Genomic DNA, 22,685 nt, shown 5'->3' on the forward strand with positions numbered 1-22,685 from the left:
TTTTATCTCTTCCTGAACCTGAGGCTGTGTGTGTGTGTGTGTGTGTGTGTGTGTGTGTGTGTGTGTGTGTGTGTGTGCACACATACATGTGTGTGTGTGTGTGTGTGTGTGTGTGTGTGTGTGTGTGCGTGCGTGCGTGCGTGCGTGCGTGCGTGCGTGCGTGCGTGCGTGCGTGCTTGCGGAAAAAACTGATGATGCCCAGTCATCATGCTGAACCTGTGATGTTCCTTTTTACTGAAATCAAGTTTAAAATAAGAATTTAATGCACAGAATATCAATATGAAGCAACTGAAAAACACCTTATTTCAATGGCAGTGGATGGAGAGAGAGGATTTATGTCCACATAATGAGAAGTACAGAAATACCTTGTACAAAGGACATAAACACTGCCAGTGCAGTTTTACAGTGGGAGAGCAGCCAGTTACAACGTGCATGGACGGCAAAGCACACACACACACACACACACACACACACACACACACACACACACACACACAGTGATGACAGGTAATTGCAACAGGTGTGCGAGACCGAATGAGGAAGTTGAATCATCGCTGCGCGTGTCTGTCTGGCGCACGTGCGTGAGTGCATGTTGTTCCCACAGAGGTCATCTGAGACAAGGGCACCTTTGAAGACAGTACAAACACATGAGAGGGATTTCCTTCACTTTTCTAAAATCTGATTACAGAATCTGGAAACTATAATAACAACTGCCCATCTGGGCACAGGTCTCCACCAGGAGGATAGGAGTGTGTGTGATGTTTGGAAAAATGTTTCGGAGTATTATAAACATGTTTTTTCTTCATTTTGTTGAGGAAATGCAGAGCCAGATCACTCATAGAGTCTCTGAGGATAGAATTCTGGATGAGCAGGACATCATTTTGTACAAAACGGGCCACTCCAGAAAACTTTGGAAGGCAATCATTGCCCATCAGTGTAGAATCTGAGAAATCCAACAGACTCGTCTTGATCACATGACTACAGAGATCAGGTGTACCGATTTGCGTGATATTTGAAATCTGTGCGACTAACATAAACAATGTGTTGTTGACTATGGAGATAGTGTATACCGAATTGTGTGATGTATGGATAAAATGTGTACGAGTAATCTACAGAAATATGTTTTGCCTAAATCAGCCTCATGGTGGCGCTATAACAGGCCGTTGAGGAATATTTCTGGCAGAGAGCATCCAGCGAGTGTGTGTGCAAAATTTGGCATGGATCGGGCCAACGGTGCCGGAGATTAGCTGGTAACAGATGGACGGACACATACGCACACACACAGACTGAGTGCAAAACATACTCTCTCCTCATGCCTTCGGCCTGGTGGAGAGTGGAGACAACAACCATTCATAGTTTAAAAAAGAACTTGAGGACGCGCACAAGCACACACACACACACACACACACACACACACACACACACACACACACAGAGAGAGAGAAGCAAGAAATTCAAGTCCACATGCCATCTAATCCTCCCTGTGTGAAAACCAAAACTTGGGCACCGATTTAAAACAGGGCCAAACCACCGGAGAGAATAGCCTCATTACACAGAGCCAGACACTGTTCTCACTTACAGTAGATATGCAATTCTCATGAGACACCCAGAAATATACACATGGCACACACACACACATCACAATTTAGCCATTCAACAGACATCTGACTCTTTACAAAGTGCACAGTAAATGGCAATCACACTATTATTTGAGACACATGTCGGGGCATGTCCGATTCTGCCATTGCTTATTAGGGTGAAAACAACACAGGTCACCAGTAGTGAGTGGTGATTGCAACAACCACCGATGCAGTGCAAAATAAAAACAGCACAGCCAAATACACGAAACTTTCAAAGATTCTGCCAATAATCATATTATTTGAGCCAGCTGCCACACATGATTGTTTTGCGGGGTCAAAGAAAGAATCACGTGCATTTGATCCCCTTCCCCTATCCACTCATTCTAGGACAATGACGTACTGTATGTGATGAAGATGAATAGTCAGGGTAAAAAAGTGCAAACTAGAAAAAGTGCCCTTCTGGGCACAGGTCTCCACCAGGAAGATAGGACTGTGTGAGATGTTTGGCAAAATGTTTAGGAGTAATATAAACATTGTTTTTTGCAACAATTTTCTTAATTTTGTTGAGGAAATGCAGAGCCAGATCACTCATAGCATCTCTGAGGATAGAATTCTGAATGAGCAGGACATGTGCAGCATTTTGAACGAAAACTCGTGAAAACTTTGGAAGGCAATGTTAGCCAATCAGTGTAGAATCTGAGAAATCCAACAGACTCGTCTTGATCACATGACTACAGAGATCAGGTGTACCGATTTGCGTGAGACTTGGATGAAATCTGTGTGACTAACATAAGCAATGTGTTTTGCACAAATCGGCCTCATGGTGGCGCTATAACCGGCAGATGTGGAGGGATGCAGGGACAATGTTTTTCCATGGCCTCTAAGGGAGTGCGCATACATACTGTAAGTTGTATACAGATCGATGCAGTTATAGCTAAAAAAAAAAGGAATTGGCCTGGTGGAGAAAATAAACAATCAAGAGAACAAAGTAACTAGGATGCCAAGCAAGCATCGAACCTAGATCGTGTATAAACAACATGCCATAATTATACAGTAAATCAGTAGTTCTACAACTTGTTTCAATGATCACAGTTTTGTGAATTATATAAGGCCACATACACACATAACTCATGACTCTGTACAAATGGACCATAATGGTCCATTTAGTTCCATTTGTAGCGATGTGGGAGAAGGGCTGCAGCGCCTCGCACATACTGTAGATATACGGTATGCATGCACGCAGGTACACACACATGCAGGCGCGCACATACACACACACACACACACACACACACACACACAGCCGATATTCAATTGCTTGAGGCAAGCAATTGAAAAATGTTCACTTTTCATTTAATAAGATAAATAGTATGTTCTTCAAACAGTCTCCCGTGCTGACTGCTGGAATAAAAATAGAGAGGCAATCTTAATGGGCAGACTACGCTGAAATAAATGATATTAGCTGAATTGTTTGTCTTGTACATAATTGGTCACCCACCCCAGGGTCAATGATGCCGTCTACACAGGGCAGACTCTGAATATATGTTTCTAATAAAAGCCCTCAGGGAAATTAGCTCTCTGTCTATTTTGGAATACAATAGAAAAATATTACCTTGATATGCTTAATTTGACCTTTTCACAGCAGCTATTTCTACGTGAAATAGTAGGGTAAACACAGGTGTTCTCAATTATACCAATTAAAGTTGCGTTCCATTCGGGTCAGACAAAGTCAGGGTGCTGCTACTGTGCCTCTAAATGGAGCAAAACTGTAATTAGTATCATTGGTAATACCTGTGTATATGCTACAATTGTATTAGTCAGTATTATGGCTTATAGAAAAGAATACCAGCACTCACGTAGTATCCTGGAAGGATTGAAGCCTTAGAGCCTTCTTCAGCGTAAATCTCAAGAGATTTACGCTGAAGAAGGCTCTCGGGCCAAAACGCCCTTACTGTTGTTTGCTGCTGGGGGGAAACAAAATAAAGCTTTAATCCTTCCAGGATACTACGTGAGTGCTGGTATTATTATTAGTTTCTTCCAGAACCGTGCACCCGTGACATTATGACGTGGAAATACTCAACCGAGTGTTTGCTTTTGCCTTCTTCTGCAGGATTATGGCTGCCATGAAAAAGGTCTATTGTTTTCTACTAGTAAATATAAGTACGTTTGAGGAAGGGGTGTACAGGTAATCTCTCAAGAACAGATTCCGAGCTGCGCTAATCAATCTGTCGGCAGGGGCATACAGAACATGTGTACATTGAGGACTAGTGGAATGAAAACATAATCGCCCCATCGGAAGAGAAGGGCTGAGGGCGGACCAAACAGGCCAATATACACACACTTCACTCCGCCAACAGTATTGCGTGCCGAGAACAGCTGACATACAAGCTGTGTGTGTGTGTGTGTGTGTGTGTGTGTGTGTGTGTGTGTGTGTGTGTGTGTGTGTGTGTGTGTGTGTGTGCGCGTGCGCGCGTGCGTGCGACCGTGCGTGCATGCGTGAACGGAATGGATGAATGTGAAATACATTGCAAAGCATTTTGGAGAAAGGTGCTGTATGAATGCAGTCTATATAAATGCAGAACATTTACACATAACCAAACAAACATGCACGCATGCATTTGAGCGCACACGCGCACATGCACAGAGTGAGTAGGCTTCATTACTTGACTATAAAAGTGTTTATACAGCTCGTTCCACAACTGAATTCCAAACATTGGGCACCAGCAAGTTGGCCATGCTTTGATAAACGTGGCTCCCTTCTTGCAACTCCAAAACCATTATAAAACTGAGATTAAAAAGGAACCAGGGAAGGAATGCAGCATGGGGCAATTTAAACCATAGTTTGGTCGAGCAAACTGCTTAACAAATCATTATTTAAAAATGTAGGGCTCCATAATGCCAGCCAAACATGGATCTGTGATGTAGTGGAGTAGAAGTAAAAGTATTGGAAAATGGAAATACTCAAAGTAAGTAAGGCCAGTTCTATCTCCCAAGACTGTTCCCATCCTTTGCACAGTGAATATCACCTCCTTCACTATAAGCATAACCGGTTTCTGGCTCCAATGTGGGAAAATAAACAATTGAGAAATCATTATACAGTATATACATGTATACATTGCCCTGTTTTCCCCCATATAATACATTATTTATGCCATTTCTACAGTGCACGCTGTGTGTGTGGTCCATGTACACGGATAACAGTTGTAGTGGTTGAGTTACAAGTTAGATTCATCATTTCAATGGTGGCTGAGTATCCAGATAGTGCTAACATTATGAGGCAGTATTATCATCATCATCATCATACAAGACTATCCTTAACCAGTAAGACGCCTGAGGGCAAGAAGCGTGCACGCATCCGCCTGGGTGACAATAGACTGCTGGGCGAGCGCTGGCACTTTGGCATGGGGGGTCAGATCAACATATGGAATGAATCCTGTACTGGCTATATATGGAGCGTGTCTTGATTGTACAGGGTTTGATGTGGTCAGATCAACATATGGAATGTCAGAACACGTCAGAGCGCTGGGCGTTACTAATTGATAGGGCGGAGAACTCCGTCCTTTCCGCTCAGGGTGTTAATTAGAGGTGCAATCCAAACCAAGGCAATAGCACACAGAGAAACAGAAAGGTAAATATACTAACTACACAAGAGCAGAGTGAAATGCATTCTTTCCTCTCACGTTCTGGTGTGAGAACATTTATTTTTACGATACTTCAAAGCCTCGGTTGTCTAGGGATGGCGCTCGATAACCGATACCCGAAAAAATCATCAATAAGCTTTGGGCTTATCAAGCCTGTTATCGAGCATAGCGGCCCATGACGTCATGTTTAAACAATCAAGACAAAAGGCGATCGAGACTGATCGATAAGGTGCTCATTATCAATAAAAACTATTCCCTACGTTTGTCACATCACGAGTTTGCACCAGGTATTTAAAGGAGCGGGAGAAATTAACATGCTCACAACGTGTCGCGGTGAGTAAAAAAAGTACAAAATGTGTGGTTAATATGATTCGTATAAAACACACTTCTCGATTATTTGATTAATTGAAAAAGCAATCTATAGAATGATCGCTCGTAGGAAGTTGCAGCTCTATTCCTACAGACCCATGTTGTCGGGCAGAAACCTCTTATCCACCTATTTTTCCCTTTTGTGTTTTTCGTAAATCAACGCCCTACTTGATCATACTACAGCGTCACACATGTCAGTAGCGGAACTACTTTTGAATTTGAATCCTGAAAAGTAGCAGTTTTGCACATACAGTATGAGGTTTCCACCCGACAGACGATAGGCAGAGAAGGTCTACAGGCACATTATTTGACAGCCGCCACCAAAATGTGGCCCTACGTCAGCAACAAGAGGGGGAGGTTAAGCGTCACTGCACACAGAGTAAGGTTTAGCGAAGTGTTGAGGCAGAGCGTGTGGGGTGTGGAGGAGGGGTGCTGGCACAGTGGGCTGGTTAGGCCCACAGTTGTTGGCGCTGCATACAGATGAATGGCTTCAATTCTCTTAGCTTGTCAAAGCCTTTTTTGCAAGTCCTCGATTGAAGCGAAGCTGACGTGGGCGTGGGTTTAGGTAAGTAAATAGGTCGGAGAGAGGCTAATTATCGATATCAGTCAGAGCACGGGAGTCTATGCCCATTGTACAGTGCACTAGACCCCCTGAGAGATGGAATGCTGAGGTGGAGCGCAACACATACAGTACCATCAACTCCCCCTGTACATACAGTACCGCACGACTTGCCGTACCCAAGCAGCGCTACTCATTCACTGGGTTGGTGTGGCTGGGTTTAAGATACTGCTTAAAAAACTTTTCATGGATTAACCACTTGAACCCCAGCATCCGTACTGTGGGGAAAGCTTTCGCAGAATATAGCCTATTAGCAAACTCACAACGTGTCATTGCAGTGCGAAATGATTGTGATGCTGTTATTAACACATTTTGCTGGGGATGCCTTGGAACCTCCCCAAGAACCCGCAGGGATCCCCGGAACCCCACTTTGAGAACCACTGGTGTATAACACCATGGAGCTGATGATCACACCTACATACATACATTTTACCAGAGTCCAGAGATTTTGCAGTTTTGAAGCCATGACCAATGGCATTGCAAGACTAAACAATGACCACCAATGATGATGTTTAGGTGAAAAAGTAAATATAAATGTTGCTAAAAAGCATCGATGGGGCTTGATCACACTACAGCGTCACACAAAAGCAGCAGATCCGCAAGCTCGAAACATAGCACAGTACTTAGATCTTCAACTTTTTCCATTTTTTAATTTGAATGCTGAAAAGTAAAATTCTTGGACGTACAAGGTTTCCACCTAACAGAGACGAAGCAATAGAGAGCGCACAGGAACACACGCATTAATTCATGTATACACAGAGTTATTCATTCATTTGGCGTAGAAATGTATTCCCTCAGCTGGAATGTCATCAGCCTCCAACATACAGTAATGTGGGCCAGACATTAACTGACCTACGCTGCTGTGTTTGGTTCATTGGGCATCATCATCATCATCAGCTCATTCCCGGTCATTAAAACTGCATCGCAGAAACAAAATTAGAACAATATATTTAGCGGAAGGTTATTTCCTGTATGTGGCTCCATTTTTGAAAGAAATTACACCATTTATATTCAGCCAGGCTGCAAGAATGGAAGACACAAAATGTTTCCAGAAGAGGGGGCCGCAGTCAAATACATGTAAATGTGTGAGAACGACACTTCTAAGCACCTGCCACACATGCTCTGGTATTAAACTTCAATGGTTTGCCTGCAATTAAAAACAACATGGAGGGAAAAATCTAGGTAGGCTCGGGGGAGTTGAGTTTTAATCAGCCCTTTCTCTTTGCTAAAGGTGTGGAGCTGTGGCAGTTATTAGGGATCTTGCTAGACTAGACTATGAATCATCATTTAATGGCTGTATATAATTAAGGCCAGGTTAAAAGTCTCCAAAGAAATGAGTGGGCACACACCGTGAGAATTTATCATAGTTAAGTCGTGTTGTTTGGGACTGGGGGAATTTCAGGCAATCTCTAAATTGCACAGTGCAATTTCAAGACAGCTGGTACAAGGGACGTTGAGTGATAAACGATCAAGTGCTAACAAGGTTGTCCATCCATCCATCCATCTTCAACCGTTTATCCGTAGTCGGGTCGTGGAGGCAACAGCTCCACCAGAGAGCTCCAGACTTCCCTCTCCAGAGCAACATAAGTAACTGCCTCCTGGGGAATCCCGAGGCGTTCCAAGGCCAGTGAGTCGATGTGATTCCTCCAACTGCTCCTTGGTCTGCCTCCTATGTGGGACGAGCCTCGAGGACCTCTCTAGGGAGACTCCCGAGAGGCATCCTAACCAGATGCCAGAACCGCCTAAGCTGGCTCCTTTCCAGGCGAAGAAGCAGCAACTCTACTCTGCTTTGCCTTCTGGCTCAGCTATAAGCTCAGCTTGAGCTTATACATCTGCTATTCTTTTTTTTACAATTTCTTGATAGTGTAAAAACATTTTTTTCTCTTCTGTGGGTGCTATGGTATAAACATTTTCAGATAGGGTGTCATATATATAAAATAATAAAATGTGGGGGTCCTTGGCATGAAAACATTGGAGTGCTACTGATTTATAACCACCGTCAGGTTTAATTAAATCTGCACCAGCTCGTTAAGAATGCCAGACAAGCTGGACATGTCGTTTAAGCCAAAACAAAGCATGACAGAGCACCACAATAAGCACCACATTACAAATCACAACAATGGCAGCCATTTTGGCCAGGCTATAACTGTTTACCAAGATAAAGGATTACGATTTTGATTTAAATTCAGAGGGACTATAATTATGTGTCAGTATTTGAATTTGGCATGATACATTAACATTTCACAATAGTTGGAGGCAGAGTGAATGGTCGCAACCTGAATTTTCAGAGCATGTTTATTTTAAATGACTGTGTTCCCGTTTGGATCAATGTTCCTTTTTATTAACAGCGAAAACTCGTTTTCCAGGGTTTTAGGAATATTAATGTCACTATAGAATTAAAGGCACAGTATGTAACTTTGCCCTGTGTTTACAAAACAATAATAAATAAATGAATAAATACATCTTATGCCCATAATTTCCTTTCCGTCTATAGCAGCAGTCATCAGCCACTGGTGGTGTTAACATGCTGGAACACACTGTCCTCTCGCTGTATGTTGGTAGATGGGGATGTTTTTGAGCAACCAAAACAAACAGTGAAAACACCAACATACAGAGAGAAGGCAGTGCGTTTCTGCATGTAAGAACTGCCACACTACTCCAGTGGCTGATTCATTAATGCTGGAAATGGGTAGAAAGAAGAAAAAAGAGCCAAGTAAAGGCCCAAACATACTCCAGTTTTAACCTTTTTGGTGGTTGTAGTTTTCCAACCACCGCGTGAGTACGTGAGGCATGAGCCTTTAAACACACTATTCCTTTAAAATCTTAGTTTTCAGGAACGTGTGTCACTGTTTTATATGCATATCAGTGAGCAGAGACGAATCCACGGAGCGCTGGCCCTGTAGTTGCGTTCTCATCAGTGCCGCTCGACACCGCAGTTATGATTGGCACTCTATGGATTTGTCTATATTTCCTCCTGATTATGGTGCATGTTGCTGTTGGTTCCTTACTACGTGACTCACTGGCACTGGTGGAAAGTAACTAAATACATTTACTTACGTACTGTACTTAAGTACAGTTTTGAGGTATGTGCGCTTTACTAGAGTATTTCCAATTTTCAATAGTTTTACTGAGAACGTGTACACTAGGCTACTTTACAGTACCACTGCTTACTGACAAAATCAGATTCAACATGCAGCTGCCAGCAGCACTCGCCCCATGGGGGAGAGGGAGAGAGAGTGAACGAGAGAGAGAGAAACCTGATGGAGCTGCTTGTGGATTCCTCCCACACTAGCCCACTCCTCTGCCATAATACAGACAGTGAAAATTATTGTTTCAAACCGCATGTGAAAATCCATTTTCCTGTTCACACTACTGTACGTTCTGTCTTATAAACTAGATGGAAGATTAATAGCTAGATACTAGTGATACTAATTGTTTTATTTTTATACATTTTTCTCTGTATTTTTAATGATTTTGTAACCCTTTTTTTTCACTCAGTGTCAATTATCTAATGTAATCCTGGGCTATACACTCCCTCCGCCAACCTGGGGAGAGCAACGGACTGACCTCATGCTTCCTTCAGTGCATGAGCGTCTTTTCACCTGGCAGGGGGGAGTTTCCCCCGGTTGGACATGGAAGGAACACGTTATTCCAAGCAGTTCCTTTCCCTTCCATCAGGCACCCCAGCTGGCCAGGGGTTAAGGCAGTTTAGAGACCAGGATTACTGCATGTTTTTTGTAAGTGTACCTACCCTATAGGGGACACGGGGAGAACATGCAAATGCACTTTCTTTCTGGGGACCCCCTGCAATCCCCTCATGGACACCTGGGGGTCACTTGGGAGTGTTACAAAGGGCACACAAAACACCTGGCTCATGAAGGCTTGTTTTGCTGTTATTTTATTAATGCAAAATACCAAGCCATATAACAACATGAATATTATATGATCGAGAATCTATGCATATGGTCTCTGTCGGGCGGAAACCTCATATGTCCAAAACTGTCACTTTTCAGGATTCAAATTCAAAAGCATCAAAAGCAGCAGATCAACAGCTCAAGACGTGGCATGACCTTTGATGCTTTAATTCGTCCAACGCTTTAGTATGATAAAGTAGTAGCATTGATTTACGAAGAAAACAAAAGTAAAACAAAAAAAAGTTAAGACATGGAGATATGAGGTTTCCGGCCGACAGCGACGATACTGTATATTCATAATGTAACCGTATCAAAGTGAGAGGAGGCAGGAAGCTCCCGGCTCTATTTTCGGTCGGAAGCGACCTGATAGAGAGCGATGCTTTTGCTCTTAGCTTTTCTCCCCTCTGCATTTAGTCACTATAGATACGCCGTTTCTTGGATTACGTTCAACAAAGCTTCCTCCCAGTCTCAGTCATCTGTCACAGAGGAGCAGCAGCTTAGCGAGTATGAGAGCTCCAGGCCTGATCTTTATCACAGAAAGACTCAAGGAAAGAAACACATGCAGTGTTGTGAGATTTTGCCAGGGAAACAAAGCCACCCAGGTGTATACCTAAACCCAAAAGAAGTGACGCGCACGCGCACGCACACGCACACACAGCCCTAGGGACCTCCAGGACATGCTCCCACCACCAGACGGCGAAACACCCGCCGATGCACAGCCACACCAGAACATGCTCTCGACCCCCCAGGCTCCAAAACACGGACAGTGGACAGAACTTTTCTCCACACTGCTAGCCTACCAGAGCATGTAGTGGACTCCATCACAGACAATGGCCTTCAAGCCTTTAAACACAGAGCTCACAGATATCTCCTGACCACCCCTCACACTGACTGTTGAGCTGCAGTGAACCATTTGATTGGCCAATGGATATGTATCTTACTTGGCTAATGTTCAGAACTGCATTAAAAAAAAAAGAAACACACACACACACACACGAGGTGGGGGTCCATTCTCCTCATTTTTAACAGTAGAGTGCATTTGTAAGTTAGTTCACAACTTCACACTCACACCTGCACATGAACTAAGCAGGAGTTGGTCATTTTGCTAAAGACATTCATGGCGAAGCACATTACCGAATGGCTTGTTCAGGCAAGTGCTTATGGTTTTCATGTCCAAGGCCAAGGTACGGTGAAAATTGAAGTCAAAATCTAAAATGTTTTGAAGTGTTTTATATGAAGTTCAGTGGAATCACATCTCTTGATTACACCCAATTTGCCGTGAAGTATTGAGTAAGTCTTGAGTAATGGCAGGAGTGTGTTTTATTGTAGTGGGGTTTAATTGGACACAGAAAAACAGCACACTGTGGAACGCATCATGGGTAAAGTACATAAAGTACATGTACTCAATGTACTGTACTTAAGTGCAATTTTGAGGTATTTCTGTACTTTCTCCAGTATTTAGAATTTGCAATACTTTTTTTTAGGAGCAAAGGGGGTCTCAAGCCTGGAACGGCTGACCCGGTGCTTCACAGGTACAAGGACATACGTTGCAGGAGGAGGAGAGGACACTGGAGCAGCACGGACATTTAGAGCCTTTTATTAGGTGCTAAGTATACAGAACGATTAACGATTCCACCTTGCGGTCTTCATCACTTCATCAACTTTTACTTCTACCCCACTACATCTTAATTATTATTACAAAACATACATTGACAACTTCAGCCCTAGATACGTTTTCACGTTGTATATATTTTGAACTTGCGGAAAGGGACATTCTGCACAATGAGCACTTTTACTTTTGGTACTTGGATGGATGATTTTATTTAGGTCACATTCCCACCTAATACTTCGGTAGACTCGATGCGAATGGGCGGAGAAGTTGGGATTCTTGCATATTTAATTTGCTGCGGTTTGCCTTCACACCGTCATCCGCAGCAATTGGAAACGCAGCAGGGGGGACCTTTAACAATGTGTTCCATTCATAAACTAGCCTACACAGTGAAATCTATGGTGACAAAATTAAACTCATAACGTGCCGTCTGGGATTGGACCCCCCCCCCCCCCCCCCCCCATCTCTCTCTCTCTCTCTCACTATACGCACATAGCCATGCACTGTTCTTTTGGGCATGGAGGCACAACGCTGCAGAGCGCACTGAGAACAGACAGCAGCCAGCAGCGCAAAATGTTTACAAGTTTAACGAGATGAAAGTCCCTACTCCCCAGTCCCCACACAGTGACAGCACTCCATGTTTACGGCACGCACAGACAGACAGAGACTATTCTGTAGGCTACACTGTAGCTCTAGTCCAGAGCTAGCTACACTGCAATGTTTTTATGTGTTTCCTTAAGCAATTGAATGTACTCGTCCTCATTTCGATCAGGGCTTCAGTCTCCTCATTCGACCACGTCTATCCAAGGTAACGGGACATCTTTGCGCTGCGTAAAATATGCCTTCTCCATCTCCAACTTTGTTCAGCTCCTCACCCACCACATTGTTTGCTTCATTTCCTTTATTTGCTGCAGATTGCATTCACACCTGCACCGAATCGAAATCAAGTGCGATTGGAAGCGAAGCGAAACCCCCGTTTTTGGTCGTAGAATGCGGTTCTTTGGTGCGCATTAGGATTCGAATGAGCCTTCACACCTGCCAAACGAAGTGCAGTTTCTGACAATGTGCAGCAGGATTCGTTTTAATCGCAGTAAAGCTTTCTGGTGTGAATGTCACCTTAGTCTCAACACAAGCATACAACTAAATCCAATGCAAAAAAAGAGCGATAGAATGCTTGGTAGCAGCATTAGGTAGGCCTACTAATAAATAAATAGACAGTAATTAAACAGTAAAAATGTTAGTATATGTACAGGGAGGAGTTCATTAGTCCGGCGGGAGGCCCATCACTTGGATTTAGAGTTCAACACAATAATACTGTAACTGAGGGGGAAAAGCCGTTTCTGAATCTGGTGCATTTGGTCTCTTAATCTGTATTCCTTTGGCCTCTGTGAGCAGAGGGGGTGGGTATAACAGGCCATTGTTGGAGTGACAGCTAGGCATCCTTGATGATACTAAAGGTCCATAAGACTGACAGCGTTGTTGGAAGATAGACTCGGTTCATGTTAGTGTGGAGCCTATCACACGCTGTGCCGTTTTTGATTCCCGCTCCAAAGCAGTGCAATTTCCACATCAGGCTACGTAAGTACAGTACTTGAGTAAATGTACTTGGCTACCTTCAACCACTGCTATGTATGAGCTTTTCTCTCCAAGAGCTCATGTATTTATATATTGTTTTATTTATCCACACAGCTGTCAAGTGAATGAATGCAGGAGTGGCCAGGGGACTGACTGTACACAAACACATATTCATGTACATTATATCATTTACAATAACAGGCAATACCATCTTAACGGCTGGTGACTCATCCTTAATGGACATGAGAACCATAACATTAGCAACATGTTAAGTGCATCTCTAAAAACCATTACGCTGCATTCCATGTACATATGTATGTATGATCTGTGGTTTCACCTGCACACGAGGCCAACTACCCCTACAGTACGGACATCTGTTGTTTTGTGGTACGGCAACTTATATAATATTGTCTCTGTCCTAAAAGAGAAATAAACTTTCCAAGGAAGGGACTCACACACTCCAGGGAATAGAGACGGACAACTTAATGCATCAACCAGTTAGTTGTTCGTGTCTATTGCCTGGAGTGTGCAGTCCCTTTCTTTGAAGGTTTATTTCTCTTTAAAAAAAAAAAGCATCTGCCACTTGGATTAAGGTGACATTATGAAGGGCCTGTCAGCTCCCTTCACAGCTAACATGCATTGCTTTGTTTTCAAGAGTGTTGCACGTTCTCGTGACTTCCAAGACAAATGTTAATTGTTTGTTCTGACAATCAGCACCTCCGACACAAATTGATCAATTTCAATCTGCCCACGGATGGAGAGAAAATCTAATGTAGGAAATCAACGGTTTGTTTGTTTGCTGTTCATCAATAATGTGAGATAATTGCAGTGCTCTGGATTAAATTAGTTCTGCTTCACATCTCTCCGGCAGTCATGTTCCACATTGATATTCAGTTCAATGTTGCCAATGTCACCCTAGCAGGCTAACGGGAACCACTTCAAAGCCAGTATCAAACCTATTGTCTCTGTCGGGTGGAAACCTCATATGTCCAAAACGGTTATAGAACTAGAATTCGTTCTTTAAAACGTAAGGTATACTATGTTAGTTCCATTGATCCAAGCCGCAACACAAAACAATTTAAATTGATCATCAAAATAAACAGAAACATGCTCTGAGAGTGCACATAAGCATGAGCTCAGTTTGGGGCTCTCCCCAGGTTGGCAGAGGGAGAGTAGCGCCCAGGATTCCAGCTTAAGCAATTGGCGCAGGGTAACAAAATGGGTTACAAAATTGTGGGATAACAATTAAAGTTAATGAAAGGAAAGCAAAGACATGGATTATTCCATTTACTGACCACAGCACCATTACAGGTCGGGTGTTACATAATCGGGGTGATTATGGTAATTTGGTTATTTATCAGTCGCATGCTGTTGTACTATTATATAGAGGAAGGTGCTGACTCAGTTTTCAGTCACAGGTCTGCTACTATGGTGCTCGGAGGCAGAGATCCATTCATCTACTACCTGCCCACCTTTCTCTGGGTTGCCCCATACAGCAACTTTTTGTTATTATATAATTAAGTAACCTTATCTTTAAGTAATGTAACTTCGGTTCGAGCAGAGTGCTCGGCCCCTGTTTATTAATTTGGTTGGAAACCCATTAAACTATCATTTCAACAAATGTTCACCTATTTTTGCCAGATAATTTGTCTACTTTCGCCTTTTATAATAAGAGAGGGGTTAATGTTAGGGATGCACGATTAATCGTTAGCATAATCGGAATCGGCCATAAAAATGCCATATCGGTCTCAAAATAATACACATTATTTAATCGGTTTTCACCAGCAAAAACAATAATACATTTTTGTACTCATCTCATTAAGTATTCATTCAGTTGTGAAAACATATATATTGTAAAAAATAATATAGGCTATTTATTGATTGATTGAATACTTTATTAACAGGTTTTGGGCCAAGCCCCTATAGGGCCTAGGCTTGTTTCCCTTGTGGTCCTAAAATCGGAATCGGTCAGAATCGGTATCGGCAGATATGACCCTGCAAATAATCGAAGATCGGATATCATGATTTCATAATCGTGCACCCATAGTTAATGTGGTTAATCATGGTAATAACAGAAAGGCCGCGCAAAACACGACCTGCGGAAAGCGCAGAAGAGCAAAAAGGAGGGGGAAAAAATCAAAAATTAAGTGAGAGAACTGAAAGGAAATCATCTCACCTAATGACAGCTCACAAGCTGTGCTTCAGTGAGTGTAGCATAGTTATCTGAGTATCGTCGCTGTCAGCTGGAAAACGTGTAAATTACAGTTACATTCCAGGAAACTGATAAAATAACCCGAGCTGAAATGTACCCACTGTTATCATTTAGTCACAAGCTCTTGTTAATACTTTTAAATCAGTTAAATGTTTATAAAACCTGCAGATATAACAGGACAACCACTCTTTTTCTTAGCTTATTGACTGCCACCCCGTGATGCAGTATAATGTCCCTCATTGCCGGCCGTAGAAAAGGCGTATTTAAAAAAAAATTGAAACCCCATAAATTTACCCCGGATGAACTGGAAGTAAAACTTGGCCATAACTAATCTGGCGATAGTCACTTCAAAAGTCATCAGAAGAATTAATATTGTAACCGCGAGGTAGCACATATTTTTGAATGAGATACAAGCTCACGACTCGACGTGTTGTGAGCTTGTAGATCGGCTACTTTTGCTATACTGTTATGTGAGGTTCTTGCACTACAAAGTAAGGCAAACATTTAAGAAGAAAAACATAGAAAGTTGATGGATATACAGTACAAGGTTTATTGCCCTGACAGCAAATGCTATCCAACGTGACCTGCATCACCACACAAATGTCCATCTCACTGGTAGTTGTTACCAGGTAATACCCACAGGGCTGCGCTTTGACTGGCTGGCAGAATGAGTGCTGTGTGTGGATATACTCCACCTGCCTGACTGTCTCTCTCAGAGTGAGTTAACCTTTAGAGCCTGTCTGGAGACTCAGAGGAGCCTCTGGCTCACAGCGATGCGCGCACGCACACACACGCACGCACGTGCACACACGCACACACACACTCGCGCGCGCTACTGGAAATCAGGACAACAGCAGTGTCAGGAGCCCCCGGCACACGTATGCTACAAACATACATGCACACACGGAGGCACACATGCACACAGGCATGGCGCTCACCAACACAAGACACCTTCATATAACCTTACACATAACGTTGCTGTCGAGCAGAAACCTTGTATCTCCAATTCTCCATATTTAAACTTTTTGCGTATTTTCCTAAATTACCGCCATACTACAGTGTCACACAAAAGTATCAATATCCACAAGCCCGAGATGTGGCACGAGTGCTCACTGCTGCTCCTAACTAATTTCATTAAAGTGCTGATTTGTACCCCCCAGAAAAGGAATGGGGACTAAATTATGAATAATTGTTATGGTCAGAGAGGCGAGGGAGAAGAGATGGATGGAGAGCTTGTGATGGTGAGGCTGAGGCTAGGGCGCCAACCTGCTCGCCAGCTTACCAGCATCTGGTCGGCCGAGTGTGTCAACAGCACTGGGCCCCGGTTATCAGAGCGTGCACGGCACAGCTGGTATGGTGTGTTTCAACCTGTCCCTAATCTCCTAATGTTTGTAGTCCCCAGAAGTGAAAGGATTACTGGTCTGTCTGTATATCATCGCTGTCGGATGGAAACCTTGTGTTGTGTTCAAAACGGTTACTTTCCACTTCCAGAACATGGAGGGGAAGAGAACCTGTGTTCTGGAACTTCCGGGTTCCCAGAAGGTGGAATAATATAGTGCAGTGGTGGACAAAGTACACAACCATAGTAGTAGTAGAGTCAAAGTATAGATACTCCTGATCAAATGTTACTCAACTACGATTGAAAGTTCCTACACACACACAGCCCACCTATGTGATACTTTTTTGCGTCACGCGTGACAAAAGCGTGTGTGTGTGTGTATGTGTGTGTGTGTGTGTGTGTGTGTGTGTGTGTGTGTGTGTGTAACGTGTGTGTGTGTGTGTGTGTGTGTGTGTGTGTGTACAGTATGTGAGTGCGCATTCATGCGCACGGGCGAATGATTGTGTGTGTGCGTGTGTGCGTGCATATAGACAAAACAATCAAGCATCACTGGCTGGCTGACTCCATGAGCCCAGTGTATGGGATCTCCATTCTACACTAGCACTGCACGATTCTTGTTCATTCATGTGCATCTCGATTTTTTCGATCACAATTCTCTTTTTTTTCCCCATGAAAACATTTATTGTCTTTAGTTGCTGAACATTACTTGCATTCAAAATGTAGCATGTGGAGCTTTAAACAGATAACATCAAAGTGCTTGACTTAAACCTCTCTTAAAGTACCTCTCTTGTAGAGCTGAGACCTGATGTTGAGAACCAGTGTTCTCAAGTCTCTCTGAATGCATGTCTATGGAACCTCTCAATAGACCCACACCCGCCAGGAACCACATTAACATAACTTATTTATAATGTAATACAGGATACAGTACTGTATTAATAATAACATGCATGAATGCATGTCATGCATACATACGTACAAACTCATACATATGCCAACAATGTATTATTTATTTATGTTCCCATACTGTTCAATGTGCCATGCCAAAAACACAATGAAATCGTTAATCACAATTATTTTGTATGGCGATTAATCATTCATCAACTAAAATGCCATGATCATGACAGCGCCTTTGCAGTGGTGGAAAGTAAACTACTAAAGTACTGTACTTAACCCATTCTGGACAGGAACCCCTTTTCGTGTTTTAAGCATTGTTATACTTTAGCTATTGAAAAATAGCTAACAGAAAACTGTTAGAATTTAGAAGCCATTTTTTTTTAGAATCGGCCACAGGTCTAAATGGGTTAAATGTTAAAATGTTGAGGTATTTTTACTTTCAATATTTACAAATTGCAATACTTTTGCTTCTACTCCACTACATCTCAGAGGCAAACAGTCTACTTTTACTCCACTAAAATTATTTTTGAAAACTTTAGTTACTTTGCAGATTTTGATTATATTATTACTTCAGCCCTATTTAAAACGTCAAAACAGCCTATCTACAAGCTCACCATTTTCCAAACACTTCTCACTGATCCTAGAGTGTCTGTATCTCTGAACCTGCACGGTCTGCTTCCTGCCTGATGTTAGCTCTGTGTTGGACACTCAGCAACCATTCATTTACAATAATAAATCTAATTTGTTCGCTCATCTCAACCTCCGCAGCTGTTATACACAGTGCATGGACCACACACAGCATGTGCAGTGTCCATCCATAGGTAGAAACAATTTATTTTCATTATTGGTACTACCAGTGTTCCATCAGTGGACATATTATTGGTAGCTACTGTATAACCAGAGCCAGTACGATGTCGATGAGGGGGTCAGAAACACTACAGGTCATGTGGATCCATGTGAAAAATCCATGAATTCAAGGCTTCATGGGGTGTGTAATTGATGGAAATGTTACTCCTTTAAGTTAACTAGGGTCGTTCTAATATATGAACAGGAAATGAGGTACAATGTGGGTAATGCAATAGAGCACATGTTTTGGGAGGGAATTATTAATTGACGATCTTGGGAAGTTGGGTTGAACATTTGTTACAGACAGACAGACAGACAGACAGACAGACAGACAGACAGACAGACAGACAGACAGACAGACAGACAGACAGACAGACAGACAGACAGACAGGCAGACAGACAGGCAGGCAGACAGATACCTTCTCACAAGATATCAATTTAAATTATCTTTAGGCTTTGGACAAATCAATGAATACCCGAGAAAAATGAATATGTCCATCAGTTGGACAAGAGCCATTGCAGTAGAATGATTTCTTCTTTAAATTCTAAATCTATATTGGCGTGAATATAGCATTATAGCAGGTTGTGGTCAGACAGGAATTCAGTTACAAAATGTTTGAATTGACTTCAATCTAGTTAGTCTATTACTGTGTATAGTATGTATACTATTCTTTCAAGTACATTAGCAAGACATGGAAGAATATAGGTCTGTAAATATGAAAGGCAGACCCATCTTCAGATTGCAATACGGGAATGACTCTGGCCAACTGGAGCAGGTCAGGAAGTGATTGATTGACTGACTGTATGATTACATTTATTTGGAGATATAAAAAAAGAAGAGGGCACATTAGTACACCCATAAGATTAGAAGGCAAAATTCCTTAAGGCTTAAGAAAGAGCTAAAGAAAACAATTATGGAGAAGAGGTTTCCAGGCATATAGCCTTGGAGACGTGCTATATGGGATGTGCTTTAATTTCCACCAATGACGAAGGAAGCAGATCGTTGCATCCGCTTGCCACATCTAAGGCTTATGCTGTGCTAAATCCTGGTGTTTTTCATCAGTTCTGGCGCTAGCAGGCTAATTAGGAATGAGCGCTTTAGTATTCCAAGCCAGACCCAACCTGAGTGGAGTAATCAAGTGTGTGGGCTGTGTTCTGGAATGACACGGAGCATAACAGTCAGGGGGTCAAAGAGGACTGAGCTTGCAGATCTGCTACTTCCAATGCTTTTGTGTGAAGCTGTAGGATGATCAAGTAGGGTGTTAATTTATGAGAAAAAAGCGCACAAGCATTTGAACTGAGCAGTGCCGTGCACGGACTGGTGATTGGTTAAATTATTGTAACGCCCAAACCACACCTATGCATAATATAACAGGTAACGGAAGGTGTTTTAGGGATTTAGACAGGTAACCAAAATAGCATCTTTAGTGGGGGAACACCCCTTCCCCACTGCTAAATCCCAGAAGTGTATTTAGAAAGATCGAACGAAAATGGAGCCCTGTGTGCGCGGCTCAAAAAAACTCAAAAAGTTAGAATATGGAGATAAGAGACAGCAACTATATACTGTATTGAGGACATCATTGTGGAAGAGAGCAAGCGCTCGCACGCACATGCGTGCACACACCTACACATGTGCACGCACACACGCACACACGCACACACACGCCAAACTTTTAGGATTTAAATCAACTTATCTCTTGCTCTGCCAAAAATAAAATACGATACAAAATATTTACCAGCTATGGGCAGGGTGATTACCTGAGGCTGAGCAGACAGACACATGCACAAGAGCAGTGGTTTCCAAACGTTGTAGCAACTAGATCTCAGTCTTTGAATGTTTTGCATTGATTCAGTTTGACATTGCACTATGCCAGACTTGGGCAACTGGCAGGCGGGGGGCCACGTTCGCCCCCCCGCCTTCACTAAACCAAGAAAGTATGGAAGGGGCGTGGAAGTAGGAAGAGTTATTCTGTGCAGGGTCTCCTGCACAATGTATTTGGCATGGCGCCATGCTTAGCTGCAAAAAAATAAAAAATAAAAAATATTTTTTGAGGGGGCTAGTGAATCATGGTGTGTGATATGAAATGTCCAGTGCCTTCCCAGTTCCTCCCCAGTATCCGTCAAGTGCCTCCCCAGTGTCTGCTCAGTGTCTGCCCAGTGTCTCCCCAGTACCTCCCTAGTGTCCCCCTGAGTGCCTCCCCAGTGCCTCCCCAGTGTCTCCCCAGTACCTCCCCAGTGTCCCCCTGAGTGCCTCCCCAGTGTCTCCCCAGTGCCTCCCCAGTACCTCCCCAGTGTCCCCCTGAGTGCCTCCCCAGTGTCTCCCCAGTGCCTCCCCAGTGTCTCCCCAGTACCTCCCCAGTGTCCCCCTGAGTGCCTCCCCAGTGTCCCCCCAGTTCCTCCCCAGTATCCGTCAAGTGCCTCCCCAGTGTCTGCTCAGTGTCTGCCCAGTGTCTCTCCAGTGTCCCCCTGAGTGCCTCCCCAGTGTCCCCCTGAGTGGCTCCTCAGTGTCTCCCCAGTGCCTCCCCAGTGTCCCCCCAGTGTCTCACCAGTCCCTCCCCAGTCCCCCCCTGAGTACCCCCAAAATGATGTATTTGGCCGCGAATCCCATCTGAAAATATATGACACATAACAAAATAAATTAAAATAATGACATGCTTCCCTGGTTTGAGTGCGTTAATCTCTGGAATCTGATGAGATGAATGACATTGGCAATTCCTCAAACCCCCCCCCCCAAATGGCGTATAATTTTTAGAAAATGCTAAAATGAGTCTCTTAATTACCTTATGTGACTGATTGCAATTATCTGAGCTAATTGCAATCATTTTTGCATGTTGTTGCAGTATGCAAACTAATCCAGCTGTATGAATATGGCTGGAAATTAACAGAAATGTCATACATACATTATGGCCACGTTCATGATTTGTTTGGTATTTAGGGAAACATTTTTCAAAAGTTTTACAAAATATTCATACTAGAGTTTCACACATTGATTGCCAGGTATGAATTAATTATTTCAGTGATTCTACCTTATTTTGTCGACCCGTGTGGGACCAGCAATGTGTCCACAATGTAAACAAATGGCTGTGTGGAGCACCGAACAATCTTATTATCTTTCACCGGGAAAAAACATTTTGTAAACGCGATCATCGGTTCTTTAGATCGTTGAATATAGCTCATTTTGACCAAAAGCGCGATCTGATAACATAGAGGCGGATGCCAAGCAACATGTTCACTTTCAGTTCATTTCCGGTATCCGTCTCCTAGCAACCTAGTATCATTCATATATTGGTGAAGAGCGCCATCTATCGTAAACCACTGAAAAGACCATTCGACGCGGGATACGCAGTAGAACTGTTAAGTAAATGGCCTGTTTTGACCATAGTATTGGTGCCAGTTATTGTCAGTCATCTGTGTATATTTCATTAATAGAATGTATACATTAAATTATTTGTCGTGTACAGGTATGCCCCCTACATTTGTTACTTAAAAAAAGCCTCTAAAGTCAATGGTCAACTAAAATGTCACGATCCCTATAAGAATATAGTGTGCTCAGAATATAGGAAAAATCTGCATAAAGTCTGGCCGCATTGATGCACTGTGATGGTGTGCCGGGGCACCTCCTGGCAGCTGATCAATGCAATCATTCCAAGGCAAAGATGACTTCAATGTGTTCACGTCATGTTCCATGAAAACTTCAATGATTCTACACTTCTCTTCACCTCAGAACACATCTATTTTCTGGTGGATGCTGTTGATTTTAGGGGTAATAATAATAATAACTAGAAAAGTCACAATTTTGGAAAAGTGTGGTTGCCATAGAAGCACTGAATCTTGTATTCAATGCAACAGTGAATCGATAATTTTAATCGCAAAAAATAACAATGGACAATCTATCACATACTGTGATTGATTGTTATTCATTTGCCAAAGCATGACCTACTCTATGTTTTAAAGGCTACGACGAAACAAATACAGTATGATTTATTTCTCTCATTCTGGATGCTCTTCTATTGAGACATATAGATCATGTCAAAGGTCATGCCTCACCTATAGACGCAGGATCTGATATCAATTTTGACCTGATGGT

At 42.8% G+C, this 22,685-nt stretch overlaps 1 protein-coding gene across 3 annotated transcripts in view; it reads right to left on the reverse strand.

Annotated features, from left to right (window-relative positions):
• LOC308328722 (cGMP-dependent protein kinase 1) overlaps positions 1-22,685 on the reverse strand; it is a gene marked incomplete at its 5' end in the record, with an annotated part of 153,833 nt that overhangs the window by 62,920 nt on the left and 68,228 nt on the right. The gene's annotated exons all lie outside the window — the stretch shown is intronic.

The sequence above is a fragment of the Protomyctophum bolini genome (assembly GCF_963924005.1).
Source record: "Protomyctophum bolini genome assembly, chromosome: 14".
Classification (NCBI taxonomy): Eukaryota; Metazoa; Chordata; class Actinopteri; order Myctophiformes; family Myctophidae; genus Protomyctophum; species Protomyctophum bolini.